At 36.6% G+C, this 21,845-nt stretch overlaps 1 protein-coding gene and 1 pseudogene across 7 annotated transcripts in view; one reads left to right on the forward strand and one right to left on the reverse strand.

Moving 5' to 3' along the window:
• Positions 1 to 21,845, forward strand: part of FOXP2 (forkhead box P2) — a 592,983-nt gene that overhangs the window by 208,515 nt on the left and 362,623 nt on the right. The gene's annotated exons all lie outside the window — the stretch shown is intronic.
• Positions 645 to 21,517, reverse strand: LOC140709595 (large ribosomal subunit protein eL36-like; annotated as a pseudogene).

Genomic DNA, 21,845 nt, shown 5'->3' on the forward strand with positions numbered 1-21,845 from the left:
CTTTTCTGAAAAGTATCCTGTGGAGTTTTTTTTTTTCTTTTTTGAATGAGACTGTTAGGTGTATTCAAAGAATAATTATAATATATGTGTTTTACATATCATGTGAAATAATTAGGGGAAGGAAGAAAAATGTTAGGGTGACCTTAGCATCTTGAATCCTGTGAACTTACAATAGCATATAGTACCACAGTAACATATATTGACACATTTGATTTGTGAAATACAAAGATCTGAGCCCTTGCATGAAGATATTTTGAACATCCGATGCAGAGAAATGAAGATCTCTTATTTGATTGCCTGGGTCAGATGAAAAGTAAACATTTATAGAGGATAGATCAATAAAAGAATTTTGTAAGAAAATTTCTGAACTTGCTGATTAAAGGTATCTCTCTTCAACCTTATAAAGATTCTATCACATTAATGCTTTCTCTTATAATGTATCTTGTGGTTTCTCCAAATTCAAGGTAATTTCCATCTGTGCCCCTCTTAAATGTGTATAATTTTTAAAAAAATTTTGCTAATACATTTCATTTGTTTCACAAGTGATGATTTATGCTTACTTTTAGTTACATCCACTATATGCATTTTTTTTGTTTTTTCTGTCAAGCTGCTCTTTATTTCAGGGAGAGGGCAGGGCAGGGGGCTCAGTCTTTCTTAGCAGCGACTTTCCTCATGGCGCCCAGAACGTTTCTCAGCTCCTCCTACTTCCTCTTGGTGCGGATGTGTCCCCATCCTTTTCTTGATGAATTTGAGGGCCCGTTGGTCCTTGGAGACCTTCAGTAACTCTGTGGTGCGCCGCTCCTATGGGGCGAACCCACACACCTCTCAGATCATGTCCCGCACAAACTTGTTGTGTTTGGTCAGGCTCTTGTGGTGACGGCTGTGCCTGGGCTGGCTCACGTTCTTGGTCACCTTGTGGCCCTTGTTGAGGCCCATGGTCATAGGGGTTGCCCAGAGCCAGGGCTGCTGCTTTTCGATGGTGGCCGTAGCAGAAGCACTATATGCATTTTTTGCCTCAAAGTGCCCAATAGGCCATCAGTTCGCACTACTATTAACTATTTTTTGTAATGATTTTCACCAACCCTGCCACAGTTAGACATAAAGGATACATTGCATTCTCATAAGAACAATAAGCCATCTGAAAGAAATCCTTAACACTGTTTTGCCTTTTAAAGTAATGTTGTCAGTCAAGAGCTGCTTTAGTTCTTGACATGACTTTGACGCTTTTCCCTCCATGAGATTCAGTCAGTTTCCAGGTTCAGTCAGTTTCAGGGTTCAGGTTGTTTCCAAAAGTATATGAGGCTCAATAAGAATAAACATGCTCCATGTTCCCTTGTGAGTGAACTGAGAGGTTATCACATTGCAGTTTTTCTTCATGTAGTGTGGTGTTGAAAGTATAATTAGTTACCGAGTATTTTTAAAAGAATGCTCTATGTTTAGTGTTCCAATGCCCTTGTATTGTATACTTATCTTCATTATTATATTCTATGCTTATTTCCTTCTGATTGATCAGTAAATGTTAAAGTCTGTTCCTTTATCTAGAAGTACATCTTATTTGCTATGGACTCCAACCATTTCTTTCTTTTGAGATTTTGTTTTTGAGTGTGAACTTGCCCTCAGGAAATCATGTGTCAGGAAAAGTTTTCTCAAAATGAGAAGAACATTACATGGAAATCTGACAAGGCTTAGTTCCTTTAACAATTTATTCTAAACTTGTAGCAACATGCCAAACTGCAGATCAGAGAACTTGTAGCAGAAGAGTTGTGCTTGGTAAGTCATTTCCTGTGCTCACCCTTGACTTCTCTGTCTCTCCATTCACCACTTGTTCCTGCTTTGTCTTTATGCTTCATTCTCCTTTTCAAAATACTTGTCTTCTTTACATTATTCGTATTAAGTAGTGTATGTTCTTTGGTATTACTGTCTGGTCTCTCAGTCAGCACCATGAGCTTAGAATAGTAACAAAAGTAATAGTAATAACATTAATAATACTATCCAACATGTTGCAGTGTCAGGTATTCTTCTCAGTTATCCACCAGCATTAGCTCCTTGAATATTCACAATCTAATAGTTATATACTTGTGAGGTAGAAGGCAATACAATCTTCATTTTACAGATGAAGGTGTGGGGCTCAGAAACATTAAATAATTTGCCCAGTGTTACCTAGTTACTATGTGACAGAACTAAGACTTGAACTAAGGCTGTTTAGCTTCAAAGCTCTCCAGAACTCTATTGCCCAGGACTATTGAACAACTTCTCCTCTCATGTGGTTTCACTTGTGGCCTAAAACACAGTATGTAATTTTAGCATAAAGAGGTTTATGATGCAGTTCCACACCTGTATATTAAATTTTTGGAAGCTAGCATAGTCGAAATCAGTTAACTTCTGAATTATAGAACGCATTTTAAAGAAATCACTTTTCTTTCAAATAGAGACACGTGGACTAAGGTGTGGAAATATTAGTAAGAACTTATGAACCATACATACAGAATTAGAAAGAATGACTTGTATTTAGTGTTTCAGTCAACTGAAAGGGATTGTTTCATATACTTTAAAATTTTAGTAGGCTAACATGCATTCTGAAACTTTATTTTCAGTATAGGTTTAATTGTCTTACATAATTATAACAAAAATATGCTAAAACTGAATATTGCAATCTTAAAAATAATACTGCTGAAGGTAAATAACTATACAGTATATCATTCAAGATACTTTTATGAGTAAAAAGGATTCTGTTAGTATTTACCCCAAGCAATAGGTATGTATTGGGACTATTTTGGGTGAAGATGTATGGACATTCTACTTGAAGCAGAAGCTGTTAGTTGTCATTCCAATATCCTTTCTTCTCTTTTTTCTTTGATAACAGAACTCTGATATTATTAAGACATACTTTATTACTATACATAGCATATACTTCATGGGAAACTGACCCCATATCTAGTTCCAAGAGGTGGATCCTGACTAGGTAAAACCAATTATGATGATCCTATTCTTTTCCTCGTATAGCTTATTTATATTTTATTATTAATTTAATAAATATTAAATAATGTGAAGTAACTTCTCTAAAGTTATATAAATAAATAAATTTAGTGTTTAATTTATTAAACATGAAGCCCTTTCTACCTCTTGATCAACTGAGATAGTAACTTTCTATTTAATATATTTTGATGTAGAATTTTTGTCACTTAAAGTTATAAATATTCTAACTAATATACTCATTTTAATCATTATTTGAGGAGTCGGACTCTCACCAGACTTTCACATTACAGGGATTTCTATTTGCATAATGCAGGGTGGGTTTAGGGAAGAGGACTGAGGAGCTTAATAGGGAAAACAGGAATAGAAGTTTATCTCCCAAGAGTTCAGAAAGGTTATTAAAATGAATCGAAAAGTGGTTTCTTTGTCTTTTGTCTTCTGAAAATGATTTAAGGAAATCAAAGGATTACACAGTACTCATTTACACTTTCAGGTTGACATAGATATTCCTTGCAATTTCTGTGACATTTTCTTACAGGAAGGCTTATTCCAATTCTTCCAGCAACTACCCTAACACACACTCACACACTCACACACACACACACACACACAACTTCACTTTTGGTGGGATTTTTGAGAGGGAATGGAAAAGAGATTTAAGCTACTAGCTTTTTCTGATCTGAAGATAGCTGCTTCTCTGGTTCTTATTGTTATACTTTAGGCAATTAGATATATAGATTATATATTTCTTTACATCACAGATGACGATTCAATCTGTATAACCATAGGAAAGGGAACTGGTTAAGTTAGAGTATATAAAACAATGTAATAACAAATAATATTTAGATAAATGAATAATGCAGGTGTGAAGCACTATTTAAATAACATATTTTCCTTAAAATATGTGTTTATTTATTAGAAAATTATATGCAAAAATATCATTGATTATTTCTGGGAGACAGGTATATAAAAGATTTTCATTTTCCTATTTATATATTTAATTATTTTCTATATTATTTCAACTTTGTTCATCAAACACATTTTTTTCCTGAAACAAGAACAAATATTAAAATAGGAAAAAGTTCTTATTCTCAACTGGCTGCAATTCTCTGAGTAGTACACTACTATAGGTATAATTAACCAGATGCCTCATTGCTCAAGCATTCTTAGTAATAAAGATTTAATATATCTTTTCTTGTGTTTCTGCTCAGAATTTTGATACCTATAAAGACAATGTTGTTGTGAATCACAACATCATTAGAAACTGGAATTTTCACTTGGAGAGTTTTTTTTTTCTTGATATCCGTACACTTTTCAAAACATGTAAATGTTAGCTGCTAAATGGCATATCTTTAAAAACTGTCTTTCATAAAATCTGAAAAGCACTCCTTTTCATTGTGAGAGATAATTTAGAATTTATCCTAAGACAGAACTGACTAAGCCACATGATTCCTGGCCTCATGAAAATGAGATACAAATCCCCTTTTACACACCATGTTTTAATTCTCCCTTTACTAATATGAAATGTAAACTTTTAGATATATATCTGAGATATATTATTTCAAAAAGCAATATAATGTAAATGGTTGATATACTCAAATTAGAATTCACATTCCCTATCTTAACGAAATAGTCATATAAATGCCCTAATTGCAGAATAGCCGTAATTTTGACAGCCAAAAAGAGTGATACATAGACCATCATTAGTGCTGTTTTTCAAAACGCTGAAAACCAGACAAGTTAGAAACAAAACAAATGTTACTTTGATATAAGCATCATTGAACTTCTGGAAAATTCATTCTATATTAAGAATATAAAAATACCTTTATTTCATACATAAAATAAGGTTAGGTCTAGTCACAAGTTTTTTAGTTTCACAAATATTTGGAGAAAGTCTTGAAAGATGTAATAGCATTCCTCATTATTGTGGATGGCTACCAAACATAATGCCTGTCCACACATGTTAACCGTGTCTCAAATTGTTGCTACATTAAAAAAATTCTCCCCATAATTTTCAAAACTCCTGTTAAATAGTGCTATGCCCCTCACTGAGGAGCTTTGGTTTTGGTACCGGGAGACCTAAGTGCTTCATATCTGCTACCATCTGTGAAGTTGGACAAATGTGTTTATCTTTCTGAAGTTCAGGTCTGTGATTTATTTATGGAAAATGATATAAATGAAAAGGACATTTTGCACTGGGTGTCTATCATCTCTTTTAAAAGTATAACATTTTGTAATTCTGTAAAATAAAGTCCCTATCTTATCAGCATAACTTGGAGGAACCCTCTAAGAATGTTTGTTTAGAAAGATTAACTTTCTAAAATGATTCCCTTGCATCTCAAGACCTGGTCAACATCTTAAACAATGAGTATTTCCCCTGACTTCCAGTACTTGGGATTTGTATAAATTCTCTGTGGCTTTCTGCCATACTTTTTAGGCAGCTCATTGAAGGTAATTAAAATGGTAGAAGTATCACCCATGACTATATGACAACATTTGACAAGTTCATCATTAGTGATTTGTATAAAAAGCAGAAGTGATTAATGATAAAAAGCAGAAGTAAATCTCTGAGGCTGTTGATTAGTAGAAGTCAACCCATAATTTACTCTTATTGAATTTTAACTTCTAGATTGTAATTATCATGATTACTTAACAATATTTATTGACTGCTGTCTTACATGTAATTCCATATTTTGATCTTTGTTAATGAATTCAAATTTTTGTAGGAATCTCCATGTTATAACAGTGGTTGGTAGAGCATGCATTCGCACATGTGCAAATATGATTCATTCAGAGAAATCACCATATACATTTGTATAGTCACAACATATGAACTTTTGATGGTAAAACCATTGGGTTTTAGAAATTCATATATATGTACAAATACTCATTTATTAGTGCAAACCTATATGGAAGTTCCTACTTGCTTCGTACTTCTCAGTTTAAAAGCACTTTAAATATATTAAATCATATAATACTCAACAACTTCAAGAGGAGTTCATACTATCATTTATTCCATTTTAAAATAAACATAATTTGAAGTTAGTAAGAATAGAGACAGTATTTAAACTTAAGCGGTTTGGTTTTAGAATCTGTAATTTTAACCTATGAATTATGGTGATGGACACACCGAAAGATAACTCTATAATGAGCCAAAGTTTTGTATAATTCCCTTTCACTGAGTGAGGGTGGAACCTACGACTTGTTTCTAGTTAACGAATATGGCACAAATGATAGAATAGTCATTCCATAAATATATGAGACTCCATTGTAGCAGACTGGAGCAAGTGATTATTCTGCTGGACTTGAAGAAGAAAGCTGCCATGTTTTTGAGAAGACTGGGAAATGGCCACATGGTAAGGAACCGTCAACAGCCTCTCAGGAGTTGAAAGGAGCCCCAGCTTAGAGCCAAAAAGAAAATGGAGATCTCGGTCCTACAAATCCAGGAATGAATTCTGCCGACGATCAAGTGAGCTTAGAAGAGGGTCCTGAGCTCAAGAAAAAGAACACAGCCTGGTTTATGCCTTAACTGCCATCTTGTGAGAGCCTGAGCAGATGACTCAGCTAAGCTATGCCCAGGTACCTGAGTTACAGAAATTGCAGGGTAATAAATGCATGTTCCATTATGCATCAAGTTAGTCATAATTTGTTACATAGCAATAGGTAGCTAATACAATTTTGAATAGTTGAAATAAAACCCCATATCACTTATTTTTAAATAAGTAATTGTCACAGATAACGTGAAAGTTGAAATGATTTTTGAAGTATAAAATTGAGCTGTTTGGAATTTTGACTATGTGATTGTGAAAAATCCTACACATACAAAAAGAGATATGATTGAACGCAATGATATTTGCATCTGGGAAGATTTTAAGACATGTTTGTGAAATAGGAGATATTTATTAAAGAACTTATGATGTTTTAAAGGAAATCTCAACTTATAAAGTGAATTTGAAAGTCATTGAGGGATGTTAGTAGAAGGCTTGTTTGACCAAAGCACCGCAGCAGAGAATGACTGCACATAGAGCATTCATCTTTCATGCCCTCTAGTAATCATTTTCCTTACCTCTTTTCTTTGTAGATCATTTTTAAACCTTTGTTTCCTGTTTAATCTCTTTTATAACCAGAGTTTTACTCCTTCTGCATTTTTAACCTGCTCACCCTTTTCTATTTGTTGTCTGCCTTAGAAATATGAAGTCAGAGGTTTTAAAAAATCTTCTTATTGATAATATACTTTTAATCCCAACTTTTGGGGCAAGTTAACTCATTTCTTTATAGTTTAGTTATTGGTTAGTTGTGAACTTTGTGACTCACTGTGATTAATAATTTGTAAAATAAGTTAATTTTAAACAAAGTGTGTGAAAGTAGAACATTGACTGCCTAAACTGATACTCTAAGAATGAAACATAAGATGTTTTATTCTCTTATTTACTATTTCACATTTTATGGCTGCAGGCTTTATACCTTTATGAAATCTTTAATAATTTTTAAGTATATTGATGAGAATAAGTATGGCAAATACTTAACAGAAGGAATTCAAATGCAATTATAATTAGATATATAGTACATTGTAGTCTAAGTAATAACAAATAGGTAGGTGGATTTACTTTAAATATTTTAAAGCTGTTACTATAGGATTGTTTGCTTGTGCTATTACAAGTGACCTAGTACTTGTGGCCACAGAAAGTAGCCTTTAGCAAACAAAATAAACACTCTAGCTTCTAAAGGTCTTTAATGAATATGGGTTTCCAAGTTTTACATCTTAAACTCTAGTGGCTAATCATGTGAAGAATGGTAAATAAGTGTGGGGAGGCTCAATGCTTGACTGCAGAATAAATAAAATTTGTAAATAAAAAAATCATTCATTTTTATCCTTCACTTTTGTATTGTTAAAATAGAGGCTGGGCATGGTGACTCATGCCTGTAATTCCAACACTTTGGGAGGCTGAGGTAGGCAAATCACTTGAGGCCAGGAGTTCGACACCAGCCTGGCTAACATGACAAAATTGTCTCTGCTAAAAATACAAAAATTAGCCAGAAGTGGTGGTGCATGCCGGTAGTCCCAGCTACTCGGCAGGCTGAGACATGAGAATCACTCGAATCCAGGATGTGGAGGTTGCAGTGAGCCCAGATCTCGCAACTGCACTCCAGCCTAGGTGACAGAGTAGGACTCTGTCTCATTCATATCTATATCTATATCTATATCTATATATCTATATATCTATATAGATATATATATATAGAGAGAGAGTACATGTGGAAATTTCATAAATTGAAGTTCAGAATACTTCTTTCTCTATAATCCATGTTCTATTATGATACTTTGTCTTTACTGTTAATAGTTAACTATTTCCCACATGTTCTTCTTTGCACATCCACAAAAATGGTTTGAAATGTTTCTGAAGCAACATTAAAGGCATTTAAAAATAGAATAGAACATTTAAGAACAGAAAGCAATTCTGTGTGCTGAAAAGACATTAACTATACAAATAGTAAGCTAGATATATATTTTGTCATTAAATATTTTATAAAATTTTTACTATGCTGTCTTATTCTGGATATTTTAAAAAGATTGTCATTTATATCATTAATATAAGAAGGAAAAAATACAATATGCTTGACCTCATTTGACTTTCTGACGTTGAATCATTTAAAACATTTGTAAGACGTTTAATTACCAAAAGGTATGATCATTATTCATCTCATCATTTGATATTTAACATCAACTGAATTGCCTCCCTGGAGTGCACTGTGTTTCACAGATCAATGAATTTACCAAGATCTTGAAGGAGAGCTTTAAACGTTCATTGAAAAGAAGGAAAAATATATCCCTCTTGTAAAATGGCTTACATATTCATTTCATCAGCTTCATAATTATTTTATTTACTTCTGTGAATAAGTCTCCTTATAACAATATTTTTGAAGTTTTACATATCCTTTAAGTAAATTAAATTATAGTGTTAATCAGATTTGTTTTACTCAAATGCACTGAAAATTCTGTAACAGAGAAATAGAGGTAGATTTCTTGAATAAATTCTACTTTTGAGAGCTATCTTAAATGACTTATTTAAAATATGATTCTCAATATTCAGTACAACTTCTGTAAAATGATTCTTATAAAAACATTATTTTATATTCCATCCAGTCCTTACACATTTATGAGGAAATTGTACAGTAAGAAGTTTACAACTGGAAGAGGAATTGTTCCTTCTTTCCCACTAGCTCCTTGGATGCTCCCTAGTTCTGATGTCATATCATTGAAACGCAGTTAATAAAAACACTTAAAGTTTATTGTGTTTGCTCCATGCCAGGTCTTCTAATCACTTTATACATCTTAACTCATTTAATATTTCACCAGTCTTATAATGTGGGTACCACTATTCCCATTTTTTGAAATTATATAACTTGCCCAAGGTCACGTAGCTAATAAATAGAAGAACCAGACTTGGGCCCTTGTAAGTGGGTCTTAACCACTTCTACATACTGTCCCTTGGGCAGAAGAGGAGAGTCATAAAAAAAGCAGTTGGGCTTTTTCTTTTTTACACTTTAGCCAAACTAATGTTAATCTTAATGAAAAATAATATAAGCCATCACTTTCTGTGCTACCCCTAATCTGAGGTGGTTTGGAGAACAGAAATTATATATATTAAAATTATAGGATGCTCAGTGTATTATTAGGTTAGCCAGAGTACCAGGTCTGGTATTTGATTTTACCCTATTTACATGTAGTAAGTCAACCTGTTGCTGTTTTGTGGATTCTGGCAGAAAACATGAAACTCTTAGAGCGAAAAGACTAATTACAGCACAGCAAGCCATGTGAGCATTCGTTTCCTTTGCTCCCAAGTGCTGCAGGGGTGATACAGTATGGCCCAAATGGATCCTGTGCTTGCACAGGGTATTCATTACAGCTGAGGAACACTCAGCTAGGAATATCTGCTACTTTTATAGAAAGCAATAAGCAAACCTGCTCTTTGTCCCAGATATAATACCTTATCCCTTAAGGTTATTCACTGCAAACACAACCCTAAGAAATACACCAGGTGAAAACTGCATAGAATCTGTATTCTTAGTGCATCTGGCAAAAGGTATAGGAGGGCCAGAAGCTCATGGAGAATGTCTTTATCAAGTCTGAACCCTGCACTATGTTAGTTTCTTGTGGCTGCTCTAATAAATTACTGCAAACTTAGTGATTTAAGACAACATAAACTTATTATCTTATAGTTCTGGAAGTCTGAAGTATGACATGGATTTCACTGGTCTAAAGTAAAGGTGTCAGGAGGGACATGTTTTTTTTGTTGTTGTTGTTTTTGTTTTTTTCTGGAGGTGCAAGGGAAGCATTTGATTTCTAGCCTTTTCCAACTTCTAGAGGTTGCTTACATTTCTTGGCTTGGAGGCTCCTTCCATCTTCAAAGCCAGCCATGACTGGTTGAGTCTCTCAGATCGCATAACTCTGATATTGGCCTCTTCTGCCTACCTCTTCCACAGTTAGGACTCTTGTGATTACAGTGGGCCCACTGGCTAATTCCAGATCATCTCCCTATTTTAGGATCAGCTGATTAATAATCTTAATTCCATCTGCAGTCTTAATTCCTTTTCACTGTGTAACATAACATTTTCAAAGGTTCTGGGAATTCAGATGTGGACATCTTTGGGAAGCCATTATTCTGCCTACCAAATATGCTGTCTTGGTTTTTGGTGAATTTTCATGAGTTAGTGACGTTGTTGTCCACTCTGATTAATTTGAGTGACAGAAGTTAGGATTAAATCATTCAATTTGTCTCATAAAGCATTTAACTAAGGCTACTATTAATAGGATTTCAAGCAGCAGGATTAAGGCCACCTGTAAATGTTGACCTCATTTATGCCCCTCAGAGTCCTGACTCAGCCAATTTTGAATAACTAGCCAGGACAGACTAGTAGGTCTTAGTTTAGCCAAACAAGATGTAGTCTAAGGCCAGTTAATGACCTGCACAATGGAGTTTAAACAGATACACTGGCCCGTAATCCCAGCACTTTGGGAGGCCGAGGCGGGCGGATCACGAGGTCAGGAGATCGAGACCATCCTGGCTAACACGGTGAAATCCCGTCTCTACTAAAAATACAAAAAAATTAGCTGGGCGAGGTGGCAGGCACCTGTAGTCCCAGCTACTCGGGAGGCTGAGGCAGGAGAATGGCGTGAACCCGGGAGGCGGAGCTTGCAGTGAGCCAAGATCACGCCACTGCACTCCAGCCTGGGCGACAGAGTGAGACTCTGTCTCAAAAAAAACCAAACAAACAAACAAACAAACAAACAAACAGATACACTGATATTTAGTGTCATTATCAATCATTGCAGGGGGAACAGGTGGACCAGAAAAGAACCCCCACATAGATGCATTCTGTGGCCCTTTCTCCTTTATATACAAACATGCAACTCAAAGGGGTACATCAGTTCTCTTCAAGATGCATTACCAAGCTTTATTTGGATCATCTTTATACTTTAGTTTGGTTAAGTGACAGGCAGATTCACTGAATAGCTAGCTGCACTATGATTGCCATACATTTCATAACCCAAAGCCAATTGGGCATCAGGAGAAACATGAATTCATTTTAGGCATGTTTAAATAAGGTTGGATTAATTTATGTGTTTGAATACCTATTGGCAGTCGGGATGGGGAGAGGATGTTTAGGAGTTGCCAAAGATGGCATCAGGCACAACAAAATAGTTTAGGTGTCATGATGTTCACATTACCTTGTCTGTTTTTGTAGCTTGTGGATGGGGATGATAAACTGAGCAACAGGTCACATTACCAGCTGCAGAAGCTGCTTTACTTAAATGAACCGTATGATTATTTTGCTGGGCTGTGGCACTAGATCTAGGAGGGAAGGAGCATCAATTGTTCCTCCCCTCTCACCTTCCAGGGTCGAAGGTCCTTTCACTTAGTGTCAGGATTATTGCTTTCACTTCATAGCCACAAATTTGGCATGCCACAATCCAGTAGCTATAATTTCATCTTTTTTCCAGACATCCTCTAGTTTCATCTCCATCTTTCATCTTAAAGGGCAAGATGGGAATAGAAGAAGAGCTTTTGTACAAAATAGAAACCTACGATAAGCCCACCTTGGCCCTCATAGGCCACTGTGGGGGACTCAGTGAACAATATACTCAATCAATTGGTCATTATACTAATGACCTAGGATTATGTTAATCCAACTAGAGTATGCAAGGGACTGAACTACAATTAGTTTGAACTCCCTAGGTCTCCTCATAAGTGAGTTGCCACCTGGAAGGGATACCAACCAGGCTGACTGAGGATTACTGTGGATAAGTACATCGTTATCTAGAAACATTCAGAGTGGAATCCTAAATTTTCAAAACAGGTCTATATAACCGTCACCCTTTTCATCCTACTCATTATCCAGGAGATGGTCAAAGGCGATAAACCCTTTTAAGGGATAGCTGTATTTAGTGACCAAATTGTCCTGCTAAGGTGTGTAGACCAAAAAGAGATGAGAGATAAAGGACCAGAAATATTTTTGAATTGCTTTTTGAGGATACTGTACCAGTCTTCTGCAATCCAGATGCCTGTGGAAGGTAGAAGCATGGACTGTTGTTCATCAGTTAACTTGGCTTGCTGTCCATTGTAGGGTGATCTTTGCAATAAAGATGTAGAATTATCCATCTGTAGGTGGTCCATAAAGCTGAAAATATGACATAGTTAAGTTTCAGGGCCACAATATCATGGCCAGAATTTGTTGATTAGACTGAAACGGTGTCACTGTAATCCAAAAAAAATCTTAACAGCTGTGAAGCATCAATAGCAGTAGACCTGAGAGGGAGACAAAAGACTGATATAGTCAATTTGCCAGGGGCAGGTGGAGTCAATGCTGTTGAAAGGTAATTCTCCATGATTTTCTCAAGTTTCTACGTATCTTGTAGGCAGAAATACTACCTAATCTTTTCAGAATGTGTATAGCAAACAGCTTTGGAAGATAGAGATACAACTTTTATTTGCAGCAGAGAGCAGGTTTGTTCACTTTTTGTTATAATAAAGACAATGTATCCTTCTGAGATAAAGATTAGACAAGTAATTTTTCCTTTTATAAAATATACTGGTTTCCTAAGATAAGTGATCCTCTTTGTCACTTGGCCCTCTTCTCGTCATTCTGTGGAAGCTGAAGCTCGGGAAACTGGTTTCTTGTTATCTATAATGTTAGACCCTTTCTCAGTTCTTGACAATCACCATAAGAAGTGTGGCTTCCTGTACCACTATACCAGGGCACCAGTTTATAGCAGGTGCTGTAAGTCTGGCATGCAGTGGTAGCTTCTGCATCAGAAACATAGAATTCTGAATTGTGTGTCCAGTTTATGATGGTGGGTCCACAGCTATGACTGGTATGATGATGGTACAGGTAGCAATAGTGGTAGTCTGGCTGGGACAGGCTTGATCAGCATCTTAATTCTAATTGATCGCATCAGAGAACAGACTTTTAATGTGGTTACCTTTAGGAATGACTCAGACTCTCTGATCAGCAGCTACAAATTTTTCCCCATAGTTCTCAGCTCTAAAGGGAGATGTATTTTTTTTTTCTTTGAGACAGAGTCTCACTTTGTTGTCTAGGCTAGAGTGCAGTGGTGTGATCATAGCTCACTGCAGCTTCTGACTCTTAGGTTCTGGTGATCCTCCAGCTTCAGCCTCCTGAAGACTGAGACTACAGGCACATGCCACCATACTCAACTCATTTTTTTTTAAGATATGGGGTCCTACTACATTGCCCAGGCTTGTCTTGAACTCCTGGTCTCAAATGATCTTCCCACCTTGGCCTCCCAAAGTGCTGGGATTATAGGCATGAGCCACTGCACCTGGTGGGAGGTATCTTTAATCTGCCAGTCTCTGCTTTTCTAAATGGTAGAACAAACAACTGGGATATTGTCAACAGTTCAAGATATAGTAAAAATGTGACAAGGCTCATAAAGTTGAGTTTTGGTTATTGCTACCTTGAGTTACACCCAACGAGCTGAGTAAGTAAGCAGCAGCAGTCTAAGAAACATCATGAAGTTTCAGCTTAGCCAGAGTATCAGGGAAGCAGGTCCAGGCACTTAGGGGAGGTCTATAAACTGAGGGACCAATTGAGACAGCTTTACCTTGAGTGGTGTAGTTAGGGTGAATGTCTCTCACAGAGGGGTAGCCGCCACTTGTTCATATAAAATTGAGATGCCACTAGGACTAGGCTAACTGGCTCTTGAATGTACTATTTCCATTTGACTACAGAAGCCTATGAAGGCCCTTCCTAGCTTAATAGTCATCATGTACAAGTTGACCCTACCCTCAAATGGGAATGTCAGGCCCGAGGGTCACAAGAGTCCTCCATATGTCAAGTGTTAGGAGAGCATAGTAGCATATTAGCTGCCTTATTTTTTTTTCAAGTGTGTATACAGTGGCAGTATCAGGCAGGTGGCACTATTTTACTGGAAATAGTCTTTCTGAGTACTCTGGAAGGCACCAGAGTTTCTAGTTGAAGCTGTGGTTTTCCTTTCTCCTCTTTAGATTCTGTGTTGTTTGTTGTTGTTGTTGTTGTTGTTGTTGTTGTTGGACAACCTGGGAGAAGTTAGGGAGGTGGAGTCGGGGACATAGGGGTGAAAGTGCACATCTCTCTATCGCCTGTCTTCATATGACCATCGCTGAATAGGAGAATTTCTTCTGACATTTAAAGAATGTTTAGTAAACAGGAGTGAAAGTTTATTAAAAAGCTCTCTAGCAGGAGTGAAAGGAAGTAAAGTACACTTGGAAGAGGGCCAAGTGGGTGACTTGAGAGGCCAAGTGTGCAGCTCAGCCTTTTGACTTGGGGCTTTATATGTTGACATACTTCCGGGGTCTTGTGTTACTTGTCCCCTGATTCTTCCCTTGTGGCGGGCTGTCTGCCTGCGCATGCTTGAGTCCACTCGACCACCTTCTGAGATCTTATAGGGAACTTGCGGATCACCAGTTTCAGGTGTTTTCTATCTATTAGGAGACTGCCTTTTCCTGGCGCTGGCTGTGACCAGTTAGAGAGACAGTTAACAACCACCTGACCATCACTTGACGGTCACCTGACATTCCTGATGTGTGTGTGTCAGGTGGGGGACGAGCCTCTCTTGCCCTGCTCATGACTGACCTGTTGTAACATTTTCCCCCTCAAGAGTCCAAGACCCCAGTTATTTGGGGAAATGGATAAAGGTCAGTCTTCCATAACTGTTTCCTGCTGACAAAGGGTCAGTGGTGATGCTTCTGTGGGTCTTGGCCTCTTGCTAGCTGTCACGGCAGGAGGATGGCCCTGTGGATTGGTGGAAGTGGTATCCAGCCAGGTCCAGGAGAGACAGGGGCAGGATTTCACCAATGCCAAATATACTTCAGCAGTAGAAGCCACAAATTACATTATTAAATTGTTCCAAGAGTCCCCCCAGTGCAAACCCTAGCTCAACACCATTTAGTTATATTCTGGTGTGTTTTCCTTTTGCAGGAACTCAAACCAAGGTTTCTTATGTGCGCATGAGTTGGTGGCCAGAGTGACAACTGGTAGGAAACTATGTCGTTCCCCAGCTAGGAGAACAGAGAGGAGCGGTACATGATAGTAGGGAGTCAAGTTTACAGAGACAGTTGGAGCAGTGGGAAGGAAACTGAATGGCAGGCTTTTCTTAAAAAATCTTCTTTATTACTCTACATTTTACTTTTAATTTTTAACCTTTTGCAGTGGACTTGGTGCTTTAGTTCTGGGAACTCTTTCTTGTATACCTCTTGGGCTCTGGAACCTCTTTTGTACACGCCCCTGTACATGCTGCTGTATTTCACATCGTAGTTCTTAATGCCTTCTGACACTTGTGCACCCAGTGTCTTATTCTCCTTACCAGCCAAGCTGGGTGGGGCAGGAGGAGGTTGCAACAGAAGCCAGATGCATGAGCTTGGCCCAGTCTTGATTATTATTATTTGCATTATTTGCATTTACTTTTTTTGAGTGGCCACCTGCTGGGCACTCAACCAAATGAACTTTAATATATTCAGTTCACCCAAATCTCCATATTGAATAGGGAAGTCCTGATTGCCAACATTATTTATTTTGGGTTTGGGGATTCCATGATTCAGTAGCCACATTCACATTGCCTTTTGTCCTTGGTTGCTGGACTTGCTATCCTATTGTCAAGAAAACAACATATTCTTTTTGCTTTTAGAAGAGTGAGGAGCAATCAGGGTATCATTTGAGCAGCTTGTTTTATTTCTGTCTCTCTCTGTTTAGCCTCTAAACATTATCTTAACTCCCATTCATGAGTCCTTATTCACCCCTCATCTACTACATAGGTGAGAATGTTCACTATGGAACCCAGAGAGCCTTTTCATTTCTTCAAACCTGATCCAGAGAACCCTTTTCCTTCCTGTTCCGTAAAACCATGTCTCTGTTAACATCTTATCCTTTGTCAAACCTGTTGGGTTTAGGGTTTGAGTTTACCTAATAGTCTAATAATTAGTCTATTATTATTTAATGGATACTGGCAGGAGACATGAGATGTCAGGATCAGAGTCAAATAACTGAATTATAGCACAGCAGGCAGCATAAGCAACAGCATTTTTGTGTTGGTTCCCCTTGCCTCAAGTCTTAGAGCGATGTCTACAGCCCAGATGGATGCTTTGCATGCCGTGGAGCTGCAGTGAGTTTGGGAAATCCACCACTTTGTAGCAAGCAGTAAGCTAGCCTGCTCTGTCTTGGAGGGAAACATTACCTAATTCCTCAAAGTTGCACACTGTAAACACAACCCTGATAAATGGCCTGGGGCAAGAGCAATCAAGATGTGTTCTTGGCACACCTAGCAGAATGTGGAGAAACTTGAGAGACCCACGGAGAATTCATCAAAAGGTCTTTATAGAGTTTCACTTCCTGCCTTTGCATCTTGTCTCTCAGAGTATTTTATAACCACCATTTTTGTGAAGAGGGGGAAATACAGTGACTGAACATCTTCACGGTGCAATCTCATACAGAGTCCAGAAATTCTCTGAAAATAAGGAAAGTTTCTAGATTCGCTACATGCGTAATTCAAGGAAATAAAAATGTGGGGTTACATTCTGTGTCTGAAACTTTCCAAGCTAAAAGACACCACTATGAACATAAGTCTATAGAATAACATAGCTTTGGCTCTTCTGTGATGAATTATTTGGCTCAGTGATAACAATTTACACATGACTTTAAGGACATTAATCTTCAAAGATACTTCCACTGATTATTTGGAACATCTTTCTGGAAAAGACAGTCTCTAAAATGGAGAATTTTTGGTAAAAATGCCACGGAATATAATCTTACGTTTCCATTTTACTAAATTATTAATCTATTAAAGGTAAAACAAAAACATGCTCATTATTTGAAATTTTATAATTTTGTATAATGTTAAAAATAACTTCAAGAAAGGATATATGATTCTAACACGTATCACCTGTACATATTATGCTTAAGGTAATTATAATGCAACATTTTATCTTGAGTCTAGTTGTAATTGATCAATATTTTTTCAAACTGAAAGTCCGGCTCCATTAGTGGTTTATAAATTAATTTAGTGGATTTTAACCAACATATTTAAAAATGTAATGGAATAAATAGAACAGAACAGAAAGCAAAACCAAAAAGAATAGAAAAGAACAGAATAAAACAGAAAATACATGCCACTATGGATGAATATTCTGTGAAACTTTTATTTATGTGTATTTGAGTTCTCAGTGCTAATTACATTTTTTTTCCTGCTATGGAATGTGGTCACATTAGTTTGAAAGATTATCATAAGTAATGAAACAGCATTATATTTTATATAATATAATAATTTTGTATTATTTTATTGTATTATATATATAATATATAAAACTGTTTTCTTTCTGTTGACAGATATAACTGTGTTCGGTAAAATTTCTGGTCATTTTGCTCTGCCCTAGCTGTCTTTTGCTAAGTAAGCTGTCGTAGATGCACTTTTGCTCTTTGCTTCCTTCAGACAGCATGGGTAGTGTATGGACTATAGACCTGCAATGCTACGAATCCCCTGAACAATCTCCACTGAGCAATTTTCACATAGTTCAATCGGATGAAAAAGCCTATGATATTGTATTAATATAAAGATATGGTCTTGTATGAAATAACTGTGATCTTTTGACTAAAGAAAAGTTTGAGGCTAAGAAAGTTTAAGGCTATCTTATTCATCTTTGTGTTCCTATACCTAGCCTCATGTTAGTATGTAGTAGGTACCTAATAAGCACTTGCTGAATAAATGAGTAAACAGGTGACCACTTTATAAACTTGGAAAGAAGCTATATTGGCAATTGATAAGGTATGCCTCTCAAATCAGGAGAATGATTTTATTTGTAATGTGTTGTCTGTCTTATTATCAACAGCTGTGTGTTTTGTGAGGTATGGTCTCCATATTTCACTAAAACTATTAATAAAATGGATAAAATAATACTGCTTTTTGTGTCCTGTGTGCAATGATTATATAAATGGCTGCTTATTTAACATTTCTCATGCATTGCTGTTTACTTCTGAAAGAAAAAAAAAAAAGTGGTTCTAAAATGATAAGCACCACCTTTAAACATTCTAACATTTGCCAGAAAAATCTGATAGTATTTTTGTCAGCCAAGTGCATATACTTTGCCTCCCTAACACTAACCAATGTCAATCCAGGTTCCATCACTGTCTTTGTGGTGGCTTTTTCCAAAACTCTGTGAGGGTTAAATGTTTACATTTCCTCTCTGGGAATTTTATAGGAAGTTTCCTGGGAATTTAATAGGGAATGGAAGGAAACTAATATTCATTAAACAAGAAAATGATTTAGGCATTGTATTGGGCACATTTTCTCATTTATCTAATGTTCAGAGTACCCATATTATAGAAGAGGAGTCTGAGGAGCATAAAGTTTAAATCTTGCCAAACCCCATACGGCTAGTAAGTGGTTCAGTTAATATTTAAATTTAGACTTATCTGGTTCCTTGGTTTCTATTCCATTAGACCTCTGTTATTCAATCATTTTTAATTAATAAAACCATGTTATGAATGTAAATGTCGACCATACTGTTGCATGAAATATTATATTTTGGGCTACAGTGTTCTGGGCATCCGCACCAACTATTAAATTTTTTTAGTTTTATTTTCTGTCCCTTGTATTATAAAAAAATCGCTATACATGCACACACACACACGCACACACAGACAAACACGTACACACACGCAACATAAATACAGTCAATTCTTGTTACTTGCTGTAATTATGTTCTATGAAGTCACCACAAGCTCTGAGTTAGTGAACACTGAACCACTGCTCCTCAGAGGAATACAGGGAGGGCTAGGTTCCTTGTAAGACTCTGGTCAGAACATTTCCATCAGTTGATCAATATATAACCTTGTTTTATGTCTATTTCTGTTTTAAAAACACTGTATTTAATATATATTGTTGCTTCATTATAGCCAATATCACTATAGCTCATGCCTGAGAAAAGCTTATTTAACTAACACACATCTTTTCCCCATAGGGCATATCACAACCTTTTTACACTGAGGAGCACTAGTCAGCACTTCAGTACTACATTTGGGACCTATTTTAAACAGTGAAATCAGCAACAAAAAGGACAGATATGGCACTAAATACTGTGAAAAAGATGTTTGTTTACAGTATTGAGAACTGGAACAGGAAGGCAGAGTGTCACCTTGTCTAACTTCAGCTGGGCATGTGTGTGTCAGGCAACTCAAATTTTTTACTGTTTTGTACATGTCTGTGAATGGCCACAAAAGTGCTGTATTGCTTTTTCAGTTACAAGTACATTTTAGCACATAGGTGAATTCGCAAATACGGAATCAGCAAGAAATCGGATCAACTGTGCATACATGTATAATTATCTAAAGTGTTTTATCAGAATATGCATTACTCTTATTCTCCGACATCATGTTCTCGACCAGTTCATTCATTCAGCATATATGCTGAGCATATACAGTGTGAAAGTCACTGTTGTCGGCACTACAGATTTAACAGTCAACAAAACAGGTGTAGTCCCTAGTTTTCATTGATGATACAGTATATTTGTGTAAAAGTGAATAATATGCTAAGTGATGATATGCACCATAAAGAAAAACAAAGCAAGAGAAAAATACACGCTGACGTTGATGGAACTTTTTTACGTAAGGTGGTTGAGGAAGACCTAACTCGTCTGGTGGCTTTATAGTAGGGACCTGAAGGAGACAAAGGAGCAAGCCCTGTAGATATGAGAGAAGAGCATTCCCAAGAAAGGAAACTGCAAATGCAAAAGCCTAGGAGAGTTGCATGTTTAAAGTACTGCTCAGAGAGGGCCAGGATTTTAGGAGATGAGGTCAGAAAGTTAGAAAGTATTATAGAGTCTTTAGGACATAAGCCCATGATACCCAAAATCTCTTTTATAAAAAATTTTCTAGTATTTTTTAAATATTCTTTCTCCTCTAAAGAAATGAATTGCTTTGTGAATGATATAAGCAAGATTTTGTTATTAACAAGTGATTGAGGTAGTTGATCCTACTTCAAGGCACCTTCTGGGTCCATAGGAAAACTTATCCAGAATCACCTGCTCCAGTCTAAGTCTCAATATTAGGTCAAGGACTTGGAGTGTCTGCTTAAAGTCTGGTTCAACTTTTCTTGGGGAAGTGAAAGTAGAATTTTCAGCTATTTGTTTCTGATTACTTCTAAATAAAATTTTAGTTGTTTTGTTATTCCCTCCACCCATGTTCCCTGGTCCTCCATCTTTCCCAGGAATTCTGGGTACCTAGTGAGATTTCTGTTATTTTCCCAATTCTTGCAGTTGTCCCAATGTATCACCTGTTGAGAGACAGTCATTAGAGCTATAATGCACCTTATCTTGGTATAACAGTGGATATGTTTGAATGTAAACAATAGATCGAAACCAATAACTTAGAGATACTTTATTTTGGTGAGTGGATTTGAGAGAGTAGGGATGGTAAGTGACGCAGTGGAAATGTAAAATTAAAAGATAATATTTAAACTGTGCAGTGCTTTGCACATAATAAATGTTTAGTTAATGTCTTATGGTCAGCTAGTGAATGGAAGCTCCACTAAAATATAAACACAATTTAGTTGCTTCGTACTATCTCCACATCTGCCGCCTTAATGCAAGCCACCATCACCTCCTGCCTAGAATTTTGCCGTAGCTTCTAGTTAGTCTGAGTCTACAATTGATCCCCTGCTGTCTGTTTTTGTTCAGCACAGCAATTAAGGAGATTCTTTTAAAATGCAGATCATGTCATATCATCACTTAAAACCCTTCATCCCCTGCCTCCCTTTGCTTCAGGATCTACTGCCATTTCCTAAAAATAAAATAAAAAGTCCTTAAGATGATCTACAAGACGGTTTACAATCTAATTTCAGATCTTACTATCCTTCCTGTCCTTCATTCTGGTCTTGCCACAGTAGCCTTCTTGCTGTTTGTTAAACACACTAAACACATTAAGTATGCTCTCACCTCAGGGCCTTTGCAGCAGCTGTTCCCTCTGACTGGGCTGCTCTTCCTCCATTTATCTGCATGGCTAACTCCCATCAGTTCCTTGAAGTTTTTGCTTGTCACTTTCTCCATAAGGGCAGCCCTGACAGTCCTAATTAAATTTGCAATTCTGGAGCCACATCAACTAATCACTCTCATCCTAATTTAATTTTTCACATTTTTTCTCATTTCTGATTCGAAAAAATTTCTAATTTTTTTCATTTTCCAATTTACTCTTCTAATTTTAATAATTTTCTTAACTCACTGAAATGTGGGCTGTTTGGGGAGTGATGAGGAGGCTTTAGTTAGGGTTTTGTTTTTGTTTTATTTTCTCCTCTGGAAATGCTTCTCCTGGATCTAGACCCATTTAAA

This window comes from Chlorocebus sabaeus, chromosome 21 (assembly GCF_047675955.1).
Source record: "Chlorocebus sabaeus isolate Y175 chromosome 21, mChlSab1.0.hap1, whole genome shotgun sequence".
Taxonomy (NCBI): Eukaryota; Metazoa; Chordata; class Mammalia; order Primates; family Cercopithecidae; genus Chlorocebus; species Chlorocebus sabaeus.